Source organism: Apodemus sylvaticus, chromosome 23, assembly GCF_947179515.1.
Source record: "Apodemus sylvaticus chromosome 23, mApoSyl1.1, whole genome shotgun sequence".
NCBI lineage: Eukaryota > Metazoa > Chordata > Mammalia > Rodentia > Muridae > Apodemus > Apodemus sylvaticus.
The window spans coordinates 55,860,839-55,872,857 of NC_067494.1; the positions used below are offsets into that span (position 1 = coordinate 55,860,839).

At 38.0% G+C, this 12,019-nt stretch overlaps 1 pseudogene; it reads left to right on the forward strand.

Annotated features, from left to right (window-relative positions):
- Positions 1 to 1,108: 1,108 nt before the first annotated feature.
- On the forward strand, positions 1,109 to 8,154 carry LOC127673798 (zinc finger protein 54-like; annotated as a pseudogene).
- Positions 8,155 to 12,019: the final 3,865 nt, after the last annotated feature.

Genomic DNA, 12,019 nt, shown 5'->3' on the forward strand with positions numbered 1-12,019 from the left:
AGCACAGTCTGAGATGTGGAGAAGCTGGAGCTGGTTCAGAGGTCCCAGGAACTGCAACAATGCCGCGGCCATTGGGTTCTCATGCTCTTGGACATCCAGGCACCACTGGGAGTCGCAGAAGAGCACAGAAGGTAGTCTGGGGGCCCATGGTCAGGGGATAGAGTCTAGCCTGGGGATGGGAGAAAGAGGAGCTCCAGATGGTCCTATGGAGGATAGTCTTGGCTTGGCAGATCAGGCTTGGTGGCAGTTGTAGCTGATGGCACAGAAAGGCCTTTTATAGGATGTTAGGCTGCAGATCTGTAGACAAGGCCTCCCTCATGGCTCCCCACAGCAGATCTCCATGAAAGGAGCCAGTCCATGGTTCCAAGTAGTTTATTGTCATGGCAGAAAATGGAGTCCTTCTCAGGGTGGGACTGACATTAACTCTCTTGCAGGGAGGAATGTCTGGGAAGGGAAGCTGATTGGCTAAGTCCTCCAGGCTTCTAGGTACCTCATTAGCATAGAGAACTCTTTTTTTTAATTCAATGAGCTCATTTTCTTCTATGTGCTCACGGTCTGCTTTGAGTGTCTTTCAGAATTTTCAAGCGGGGAAAACTCTAAAATTAGTTTTTCTTTTTCTTTTTTTTTTGACTTTTTTTTAATATTTTTATTTTCTATATTCTTTGTTTACATTCCAAATGATTTCCCCTTTCCCGGATCCCCCCTCCCCATATGTCCCATAAACCTTCTTCTCTCCATCCCTTCTCCAATCACCTCCCTCCTTTTTCTCTGTCCTTATATTCCTCTCCAATGCTAGATCAATCCTTTCCAGGATCAGGACCCTCTCCATACTTCTTCATGGGAGTCATTTGTTATGCAATTTGTGCCTTGGGTATTCAGGGCTTCTGGGCTAATTAATATCCACTTATCAGAGATTGCATTCCATGTGTATTCTTTTGTGATTGGGTTACCTCAGTTAGGATGATATTTTCCAGATCAAACCATTTGCCTAAAAATTTTGTGAATTCATTGTTTCTAATTGCTGAGTAGTATGGAATACTACTCAGCATAGAGAACTCTTGTCTTGAGCCTACATGACCACAAGTCATGTCTCTTTTATGTGAGAAGCATGGAACTATGTTCCAAGTCAAGAATCTGCCAGGCATCTGGGAGTCACCTAAACCTCAGGTATGTGCCTACCGAGTCTCCAGGTCTTGACCTGCTCTACTTTACCAAACTTCCTAGCATGGTTTTATATCCCAAAACTACTTTTATTTCCTTAGGGAATGCTTAGATAGTTGACCTGATCTTGATTTAACATTTTAGGTAGGTGGCATCTGTCTAGAAAAGCATACATTTCATCTAGATTTTCTAGTTTTCCTGAGTATAGGCTTTTGTAGTAAGTTCTAAGGATTTTTTTTTTAATTTCCTCAGTTTCTGTTGTTATGTCTCCATTTTCATTTCTGATTTTGTTAATTTGGATACTATCTCTGGGCCCTTTAGTTGGTTTGGCTAAGAGTTTATTGATCTTGTTGATTTTCTCAAAGAATCAGCTCTTAGTTTTGTTGCTTCTTTGTATTGTTGTCTTTGTCACTTTTTTTTAAATTATTTATTATCATATGTGTAAGTACACTATAGCTGTCTTCGGACAACAGAAAAGGGCGTCAGATATCGCTACGGATGGTTACAGGCTGCCATGTGGTTGCTGGGACTTGAACTCAGGATCTCTGGGAGAGCAGTCAGTGCTCTTAACCACCGAGCCAACTCTCCAGCCCCATTGTCTTTGTTTCTAATTGGTTGATTTCAGCCCTCAGTTTTGAGCATTTAGTACCCTCTATTCCTCTTGGGTGTTTGCTTCTTCTTGTTCTGGGGCTTTTAGATGTGCTGTTGCATTGCTAGTGTAGGATCTCTCCAATCCATTTATGAAGGTACTCAGTGCTATGACTTTTCCTCCTAGCACTGCTTTTACTGTGCCCCCTAAGTTTGGGTATGCCATACATTTACTTTCATTAAATTCTAGAAAGTCTTTAATTTCTTTCTTTATTTCTTCCCTAACCAAGTTATCACTGAGTAGAGATTTCTTCAGTTTCCATGAGTATGTGGGTTTTCTGTTGTTTTTGTTGTTATTGAAGACCAGCCTTAGTCCATGGTGATTTGATAGAGAATCACAACTTTTCACTAAATGAACATATTTTACAATGACTGCTCTCAATAACAAGTATTATGGATCTGATAAATGATTTTTAAAAAATGGTTGAAAGTCCATTAAAGGTCTAATAGTATAAAAGCTTAAATCCTAAGGATGTCGAATATGATTTAAAATATATAGAAATGAAGAATGTTTCATCTTTCTTTCATCTTATGTGTTATTATTTCTCTGAGATTTTGGAGCTTGGAGATTTGATGAAGCACTGAATGCTTGTTACTCAGTCAAAAGCTCTTTAGTTGTCTTGTAAATATAGCATAAGGATGCTTTTCATCAGGCTAAAACAGCCCTGTCCAATCCTTCCTCTCTGAACAACAACAAAAAACAAAAACAAAAACAAATTCATGACTCTTTAATATAAAACCATAGTTTTTGCTCCTGAGTCTTTGTATGTTGCTGAGTCCACTTACCTGGTTTGAATACCAAGTTTTTCCTATTTCATGAGAACACTGGTTATATTCTCTCCTCTTTTTTGTTACACACAATAGACACTGCATACCACTTTACCATGAGAGTGGTTTGCTGTCTTGAGAATGGATACTTACTTCCCAGCTCTCCTGTATTTATTCTTCATATGAAATGTATGTCATGTTCTCATGCATAATTCCTCATTTTCCTGTGTATATTTTTGCCCTAATTTATTATATACTGTGCTGCTTCAGTGAAGTGACTCGTATTAATTTGTGACTATCTGCATATTCACTTGTGTTTCCATCAATTCTAAGGGAGTAGTTTTCTTTGTGCAGCCATAACATTGAAGGAGCTTTTTTGTCCAAACTTTAACTGTCATTCCATGCTCTCCCGGCTTTGAAATCATTAGCCAGACACCTGAATTATGCTGATTTCAGGGTCCTTTTCATGTATTTGATGCTGTGCTTTAACATTATATTATATTAACATTATATTGGTTTTCCTTTTAAATCCTTTATATAAAAGCACAGAAAGCCAGCTATTCATCCTTACTGAAAGATAAACTCAAAGAAGAGAAATAGCAGAAAATTCTCCAGGAAATATGTCCCAGGTCAGTGGTCATGTCCACTATTTTTCTGGAATGTTATATTTGAAGACAATGAAAGCATTTAATTTTCTGCTTCTGAAAATTCTTTCACTTCAAACAAACAACAAAAATTTCATATACTGAAATTAACCACTCTAGAGATTATACAACTCAATGTACTTTCTGTAGTTACAATAGCCGTTGGGACCACAAGCTCTGAAGCCTCAGATGTAATTTGATGTTTTCACTATTAAGTATATCTTTATGAACTGATCCACAACTGGCTTGGGGTTTTAATGCTGTGAACAGACACCTTGACCAAGGCAACTCTTATAAAGAGCATTTAATTGGGGCTGGTTTACAGTTTCAGAGGTTTAGTCCCTTATCACCAAGGCGGGAGCCTCTGGGCAGGCATGGTGCAGGCAGAGCTGAGAGTCAGCATCTTCATCTGAAGGCTGCTAACAAATGATTTGCTCCCAGGCAGCTAGGATGAGGGTCTTGAAGCCCACACCTATAGTGACACACCTACTCCAACAGTTCCACACTTTCTAATAGTGCCACTCCCTGGGCCAAGCATATACAAACCATAACAACCTACACCCAAAAAACAAACAAACAAAAAAAACAACAACAACAAAAAACCTTGTGACATATTTAAAACTAAAAAAAAAGCAATTATGAAAATATCCTTTTTATAAATGGTGCTCATTACCTGCATTAAGATATAATTCAACCCCTGATTTTTAACCTTTCTTATTCTCTTTTTCTCCATGTTTTACTGTGCCCACATGTACTTTACATTTACATATATTATTGGCTAGATTATGCATATGAGCAGGAAATGTGATTTCTTCTTTCTGACAATCTATGATCTCACTTACTATTACACATTCTAAGTCCATCCATTTTTCTGCAATTTTTATGACATTTTTCTCCTCAGCTAAATAGTATTGCATTATTTATGTATACCATTTACATTATACACTCATGTGTTTATAGACAATTAGGGTGATTCCAATACTTTGCTCTGGTAAATAAAGAAGCAAAAAACATGGGGTATGAATATATCTAGAGTGGGGTGTGGTGTTCCCTGAAAATTAGGCCAGAAATTAAGGTGCTAGGTCATAACTTGGTTCTATCTTTAATTTTATAATAATTTCCAAGCTCATTTCTACAATGTTGTAAAAATTTGCAGCACACACACACACACACAAACTGTGAATAAGGCTTTATCTTCCTTTATCTCCACATCCCCTCTAATATTTGTTGTTAGACGGTTGATGACAGGCTTTTTCCTGGGATGAGGCACTATTTCAAAGTAGTTTGAATGTCTATATCTTTGACGTCATTTTAGGGATCATGACCACTTTTTGCAATATGTATTGGTCATTTATCTTTCTGTGCTTCAAAAGTGTTTGTTCAGGTTCTTTATTCACTGCTAATGGGCACTTTTATTTCCTTGGAATTTAATGTCTGTAACTGTTGCTAAATTCTAGATATAAACCCCTATCCAGGGCATCGCTTGTATAGATTTTCTCCCATTCTGTGGGTGTCTCTGTGCCCTGCTGATTGTTCCTTTGATGAACAGAAACTTTATATTCATGTCATTCTGCCTGCTGATATTTGTGGTTGGATCATATGCTGTTGGTATACTTGCTACTCAGTAAGTTCTCATTCTCTAAATTTTTATGTATTTGAGTGTTAATAAAGTTTTTATCTATATTAACATTACATACAGGTACAGAATTTAAAACCACATTTGCTCATGATGAGTTTTCCTTCTGAGTCGTGTGCACTGTGAGCCTGTAGGACAGACATAAACAAAGCATCAATACAAGAAAGATAACTGTGTCCAGATATTTAATGTATGTCCTGTTTCCTGGACATGGTTGTGAGACTATTGTGTCATCCTGTTTTCACAGGGTTAGAACATTTATTATGGAGTGTAACTATGTTAGAAATCAACTTTTCGAGTGATTCTCATTGCTCATCCAGATCCCTAATTTCCTTAAGTCTCCTTGTATGCTGAAAAGCTCTGTCCTTGGAATCACACTGTAAAACTGTACAGGGTCTGTTGACATTTTGGGATGTGGCTGTGGACTTCTCCCAGGAGGAGTGGGAATAACTGGACTCTGCTCAGAGGGCTTTGTACATTGGTGTGATGTTGGAGAATTATAACAACCTGGTCTCTATAGGGAAGAACATTTTGTTATAGACTTGTTAACTTGTTCCTTGCATGTGCTGACTGAATGTGTTGAATCTGTTAAGGTGTCTTGGAAACAACAGGACACTAAGGAAAGTTTGGTAGTAGAAAAGGACTTTTTCCATGGTTATTTGTCGTTTTTTTTCCATTTTTCATTTACAGGTGTCATGTACCCTTCATTTAGGTTCCAAGATGCACTCAGGAACTCAGTAGCTTGTAATATTGCCACACATACCATATTATTTCATTTTTTCTTTTTATTAAAATGAGTTGTTTTCTCATACAATGTATCCTGACTATATTTCCCCCTCTCTCTACTCTTCTCAGTTCCTATTTAAAAGATTCTAGTCTTAAGACATTTAGAGCCTTGTATATCTGGCAGAATACTTGCTTTCTATCCATTTCTTCTAAAGGCTTAATGTGGTTTGGTTTCTTCTTTTGTTTCATTTGTTTTTTGAAAAAAAAGTTATACCCTTTCATGCTTTGACTTACAACCATTCATCTTCTGTCTTCTAAACCGTATTCTTTATTTTCATTACTAAGTACAAATTTTGTGAATATGATATTAGGTTAGACCCCCCTCATCATCTTTATCTGAGAGAAATATTTAAACACAGAGACATGTATTCTATATATAAACAGTTAGTGAGCTCTTTCCCAAAGCTAGTTATTAATTCCTGAATGATATGCTTCATTTTCCTTGAAGGATGTCAATGGTTTTGTGAGAATCTGTTTAATTATAATTAAAGAAGAGGGTAGTCTAGTGTGAGTTTTATTCTGAATAATTGCTGTTTGACTTATCTTAAGAGGTATCATAGGGAGACAGTCATTAATCAAATGTGACAAGCCCAAATAATCTGAAATGTATTCATTTTCAGAGAACTACTTCATACTTGATACTGTCCATAAACATGTAAAGACTGAAAAAGAATCATGTCAATGCAATGTTCTTGGGGAATGCTTCATGAACCTTCCAACTGTGCATGTTATAAAACAAGTAAAACTACAGGAAACTCTAATAACTACAGATGCTGTAATGACATGGATTAACTCTTCAAACACAAATAGACATGTAAACATTCACACTGGAGAAGAACCTTGCAAATCTGAAGATTGTGAGAAGTCTTTAAATTTGTTGTCCAACATTATTCAAGATCAGAGGCTCTACACTGCAAAGAAAGAACACAAACAAGAAGAATATGCTGACATTTTTGGCTCAAAATGTTGTCTTCTGAAAAAAACAGTCTACACTGTAGAGAAACCAAGACAATTTGGGGAATATAGGAAATGCTTCAGTACCACCTCAAGCCTCATTATACACCAGAGATTCATAATAGAAAAACTACAAGTGCAACCTTTGTGACAAGTCTTTTAACCAGTTGACACATCTTAAAATACATCAAAGACTTCATACTGGAGAGAAACCTTACAGATGTATTGAATGTGGCAAATCCTTTACTGTGAAGTCAACTCTCACAAAACATCAGCGAATTCATACTGGACAGAAACCCTACAAGTGCAATACTTGTGATAAATCCTTTACCCAGTGTTCAAGTCTTAAAACCCATCAGAGACGTCATTCTGATGAGGAACCTTACAAATGCAGAGAATATGGAAAGTCATTGCCCCAGCTACCAGCCCTAAAAGCCATGAGAAAAGTCATACTGACAAAAGGCATTATGGAGAAAAGCTTTACAAATGCAATGAATGTGACACAACCTGTAGTCACTATTCATCATTAAGAAGGCATCAGAAGCCAGGCACTGGTGGTGCACGCCTGTAATCCCAGCACTCTGGGAGGCAGAGGCAGGCGGATTTCTGAGTTCAAGGTCAGCCTGGTCTACAGAGTGAGTTCCAGGATAGCCAGGGCTACACAGAGAAACCTTATCTCGAAAAAACCAAATCAAAAAAAAAAAAAAAAAATTCATTCTCTAGAGAAGTTACATAAATGCAAAGAATGTGCTAAGTCGTTTCGTGAGTTATCACATCTTAAAACACATTCCAGAATCCATACTGGTGAAAAGCCTTACAAATGTGAGGTAAGTAACAAATTCTTTACAACAAACTCAACTCTTAGAATACATCAAAAAATTCATACTAGAGAGAAAGCTTACAAAGCATGGAATGTGACAAAGCCAGGATTCACATCTTAGAATACACCACAGAATTCACACTGGAGAAAAACCTTTTGAATGTAAAGAATGTGATAAATCTTTTTCTTTCTTTCTTTCTTTCTTTCTTTTTTTCTGCGTAGCCCTGGCTGTCCTGGAACTCTCTCTGTAGACCAGGCTGGCCTCGAACTCAGAAATCCGACTGCCTCTGCCTCCCAGAGTGCTGGGATTACAGGCGTGCGCCACCACCGCCTGGCTGATAAATCTTTTTCTAAATGCTCAACTCTTAGAGAACATCAGAAAATTCATTCTGGAGAGAAAAGTTACAAATGCAAAGACCGTGACAGATCCTTTACCCAGTATTCAAATCTGAGAAAACATGGGAGAGTTCATGCTGAATGAAGTAAGTCATCACTTCTGTAAGGAATGTGGCAAATCCTTTACTAGAAGCTCATATCTTAGAGCACATCAGAAAATTCATACTGGAGAGAAACCTCACAAATGCAAAGACTGTGGCAAATCCTTCATTCAGCTTTCCAATCTTAGAACACATTACAGAGTTCATACTAAAGAGAGACACTGCATATGTAAGAAATGTGGTGAATCTTTTACTAAGTACTCAACTCTTCAAGCACATCAGAAAATTCATAATGGAAAGAAAAATACTATTATAAATAATGTGACATAGCATTTATCTGCCATTCTCTGCTTACCAATCACATTATATATAATGTAAACAAAAAGATAAGGAATTTGTGAAAACCTTAAAAGATGGTTAAATGTTTGAAGAGTATCATAGAGTTTGTAGTAAGACAACTTTCTGCAAATCTAACTTGCAAAAAGCTTTATTTATTGTTTTAGTGTGTATGGGTAATTTGACTGTATATTTATTTGTATACTACATGCATGCCTACAACCTGTGGAAGTCAGAAGAGGCTATCAGATTCCCCGAAGCTGTAGTTTTAGAGTTGTAAGCTGCTATGTGTGTGTTCGGAACTGATCCACTGTTCTCTGGAAGAGCAGCTACTGCTCTTAACCGCTAAGCCATTTCTCTAGCCCCTGGCAAAAGCTATAATAAAAACATCTTGTTCAATATTCTAAAATTCCTAATGATGCCAGGCATTATGGTACTCACCTTTAATCTTAATCGCAGCACTCAGGACATGGAGACAGAAAAATTTCTATGAGTTCAAGGCCAGCCTGATCTACAAACCGAGTTCCTCAACAGGCAGGAATACATAAACCCAATCTCAAAAGAAGATCATAATAAGGAAAAAATATATTATTGAGGAAATCTTTTATGCAATGTGTAGAAAATTCATCTATCAATAAAAGACTGTTGGTCTATGAACTTAGGCATGAAATAGGGAAGTGGCTTAAAAGACACACTTCTAACCTCAGGTGAGCTACCTACAAGCTCTGGAGTGATCCCTGGCTTTGCAAAAACATTAGCCATCACCCTCACATGGTTATACAGCTGTCATTGAATCTTTGTGCTTCTATCAACAAGCCCTCAGTCACCCTTGTAAACCAACACAATGAAACTCAGTAGTCTGCTGGGCTTTAGAGATGACTCAGAGGTTAAAAGTGCCATCTGCTGTTTCAAAAGTCTCACTTTGAAATCCCAGAAGCCTTGTAGGGGCATTTAACCTGAAATCTCAACTCCAAGGCATCCATTTCTCTCTTCTGGTCACTGCAGGCACCCAGACACACATGGTACAAAGACATACATGCACAGAAAACATCCAGTGAAAGAAAAACAAACAGAAACCTCATTGGATCACCAAGTTAGAATTTTTTACTTCACAACTTTGGGATTTTTTTTGGTTCTGTATCTGTGATAAATAGATGTTTGTTTTTTCCACATGAACAGTGTCACACAACACTGTTGTCATTGGGTCACACAGTAGTTTTCATTTTTTTCATATATTCCTAATTTTAGAACATCTATAGTGATTTCAAAATTTGATTCTCTGGTTCCTACTTCCTCAGCAGTGTATGACCTCCTTTCCCCATACTTATATCAACATTAGTTATCATTTCTACTCATGATGGTGACCATTCTGCCTATGTAAGATGGAGGCTTTTCTTTTTCCCAAAAAATCTACAGAACCTTTTCTTTGTTTCAATTTTCAGTGGATTTTTTTTTTGGTGGTGCTTGTTTATTTCCTTTATTTTTGTTTTGCTTTGGTCAGTTTTCTGATTTTTTTGTTTGTTTTGTTTTACTGTTTTAATTTTAAGATTATAATATAATTAGATCTCTACATTTCTGTTCCTCCCTGCCAAATCTTCCAATCTACCCATCCCTGCTCTCTTTCAATTCATGGCTATTTATTTCATTATATGATATTGCATATATGTATGTATATAACATATATATTCCTAAGTATAACCTACTCAGTCTATATCATGTTATTTATATTATGTCATTAAGACTGGTCATTTGCTATTGGATAAGCAATTAGAATACTCATTGCTTGGAGAGATTCCTTTTCCCAGTATTCCTAAGTTGCCCGAAGTTCTGTGTGTAGGGCTGAGCCCTTGTGGGTGTCTCCCCATCTACATGGGGATGTCCATTGTTGCTCTTGAAAGGAATAATCACCATGTTCTTGATGGAAGCCCTGTTTTTTTAAGATTTGTTTATTTATTATATGTAAGTACACTGTACACTGTAGCTGTCTTCAGACACAAGAAGAGGGCGTCAGATCTCTTTACAAATGGTTGTGAGCCACCATGTTGGTGCTGGGATTTGAACTCACGACCTTCAGAAGAGCAGTCAGTGCTCTTGCCCACTGAGCCATCTCTCCAGCCCCCATTGTTGTTCTTTATAAACTCTCATTTTGACATTCATGTCAGTGAGATTTTATGATTGTATCTTCTGGCATCACTAGGAAAAACAATCTCACAGCAAACTCTCTGATATTTCTATCCTCCCTTCAGAAACCTGGACCTTAGGAGCAGGAGTATTTTAAAGATTTATTCACTGGGCAAGGCCTCTGCATTTTTAGTAGTTGTGAGTTTTTTCTAGTGGTCGCTGTCTATTGTAAACAGACGTTTCATATGAGGAGTGAGGACTATGCTTATTTTCAGATACAAGGAACAATGCTTAGATTTTTGAAAGGCATTCCACAGGTTTAGTAAAGTGGTTTCAGGTTTTCCTCCGAGATTCATGACTTCAACAGCAATAAGTAGGTAGTGATGTTTCCAGGACCAGCCGTGATTTTTCCTTTTCTTAAGAGTATCTTAAGACCAAGTAGAGAACTGTTGGCAACCACTAAGGTGTGTTTACCATGACTGCACCCTTAGAGTCATCTTGTCCTGTGCCATGGGGATCTTTGATGTAGAGCATGCGCAGCATACCTGTGTATGGTTGGAGGCTTGAATGTGCTTCTGATATCATAAAAGGAGGAGTTTGCTTTATTTTGGGACAGAATCTTTCTGTATAGTGCCACCTGTCTTAACTCACTATATAGACCAGGATGACCTTGACCTTGGCCTTGAGTTCCCCTTGCTTCTGCCTCCTCAGTGCTAGGTTTGCAAACTTGCATGACCTTGCCCGGCTATACATAACTTTTTCTTATCATGTCTTGACAATTTCCCAAGATAACTGTGCAACCTAATTGATAGACATGAGTAATGAACTGGATCTTAATTCTACTATTCCACTTATATGGAAACAGAACTACAAGTAGCAATGACACTGAAGCGACTGAAGCAGCAACAAAACTTCCTCTTCCTCCTCTTCCTCCTCCTCCTCCACCACCACCACCACCACATAAGATGACCCTAGGAGCAAACTGACAGGAGTCTAGCAAAATTTCAAAGAAGATCTAACCGCAAAGCTACTGTGTGTGTGTGTGTGTGTGTGTGTGTGTGTGTGTGTGTGTGTGTGTGTGTGAGTGAAATACTGCTCACTCTCATCTACCACTCTGCTATTCTGGTCCACAATTCCAACAATTCTCTGTTGTGTTCATCTCTAATAATATTGCCTAGGACTCGCTGAGAGGAACCAGAGCCATTGTGAGTCTGTGGACTTGGAGCTCAGTGCTGGAACCTGATGTGCTCAGCAGAGGACAACAACTAAAGGCAGCGATTCTTCTCCTACCATCTATCCATACCTTTGAATGTATTTTTTATGCACCACAGTGATTGGTCTCCCCAGGCTTACTACTTCCGGCTACTAACCTAGGCCTAGACCTGGATGTTTCTAGCCCCCATACAATTCAGTCTAGGCCTAGAATATTTTCAGCTTCTGAGATTTGCCGCTGAATAATCTCACTCATTCTTAGTTTTTCTGATCTCTTGCTGGCTGGTTCTACTCTAGCTGTTCTGGCTCAAGCCCTTCTCCAAGCTCACTGATTCAATCTAGCTTCTCTCTTTCTTGGCCTCTACTGATTGCCTCTGCTTGGCTTCATACTAATTTTGGAAATATGTTCTGAATTCTGGCTCCTTCTCATTCTCTGGCTTGTTCTGTCTTCACCTGTGTGTAACTTGTTTTCTCTTCAGCCTGTCTCTGTAAAACT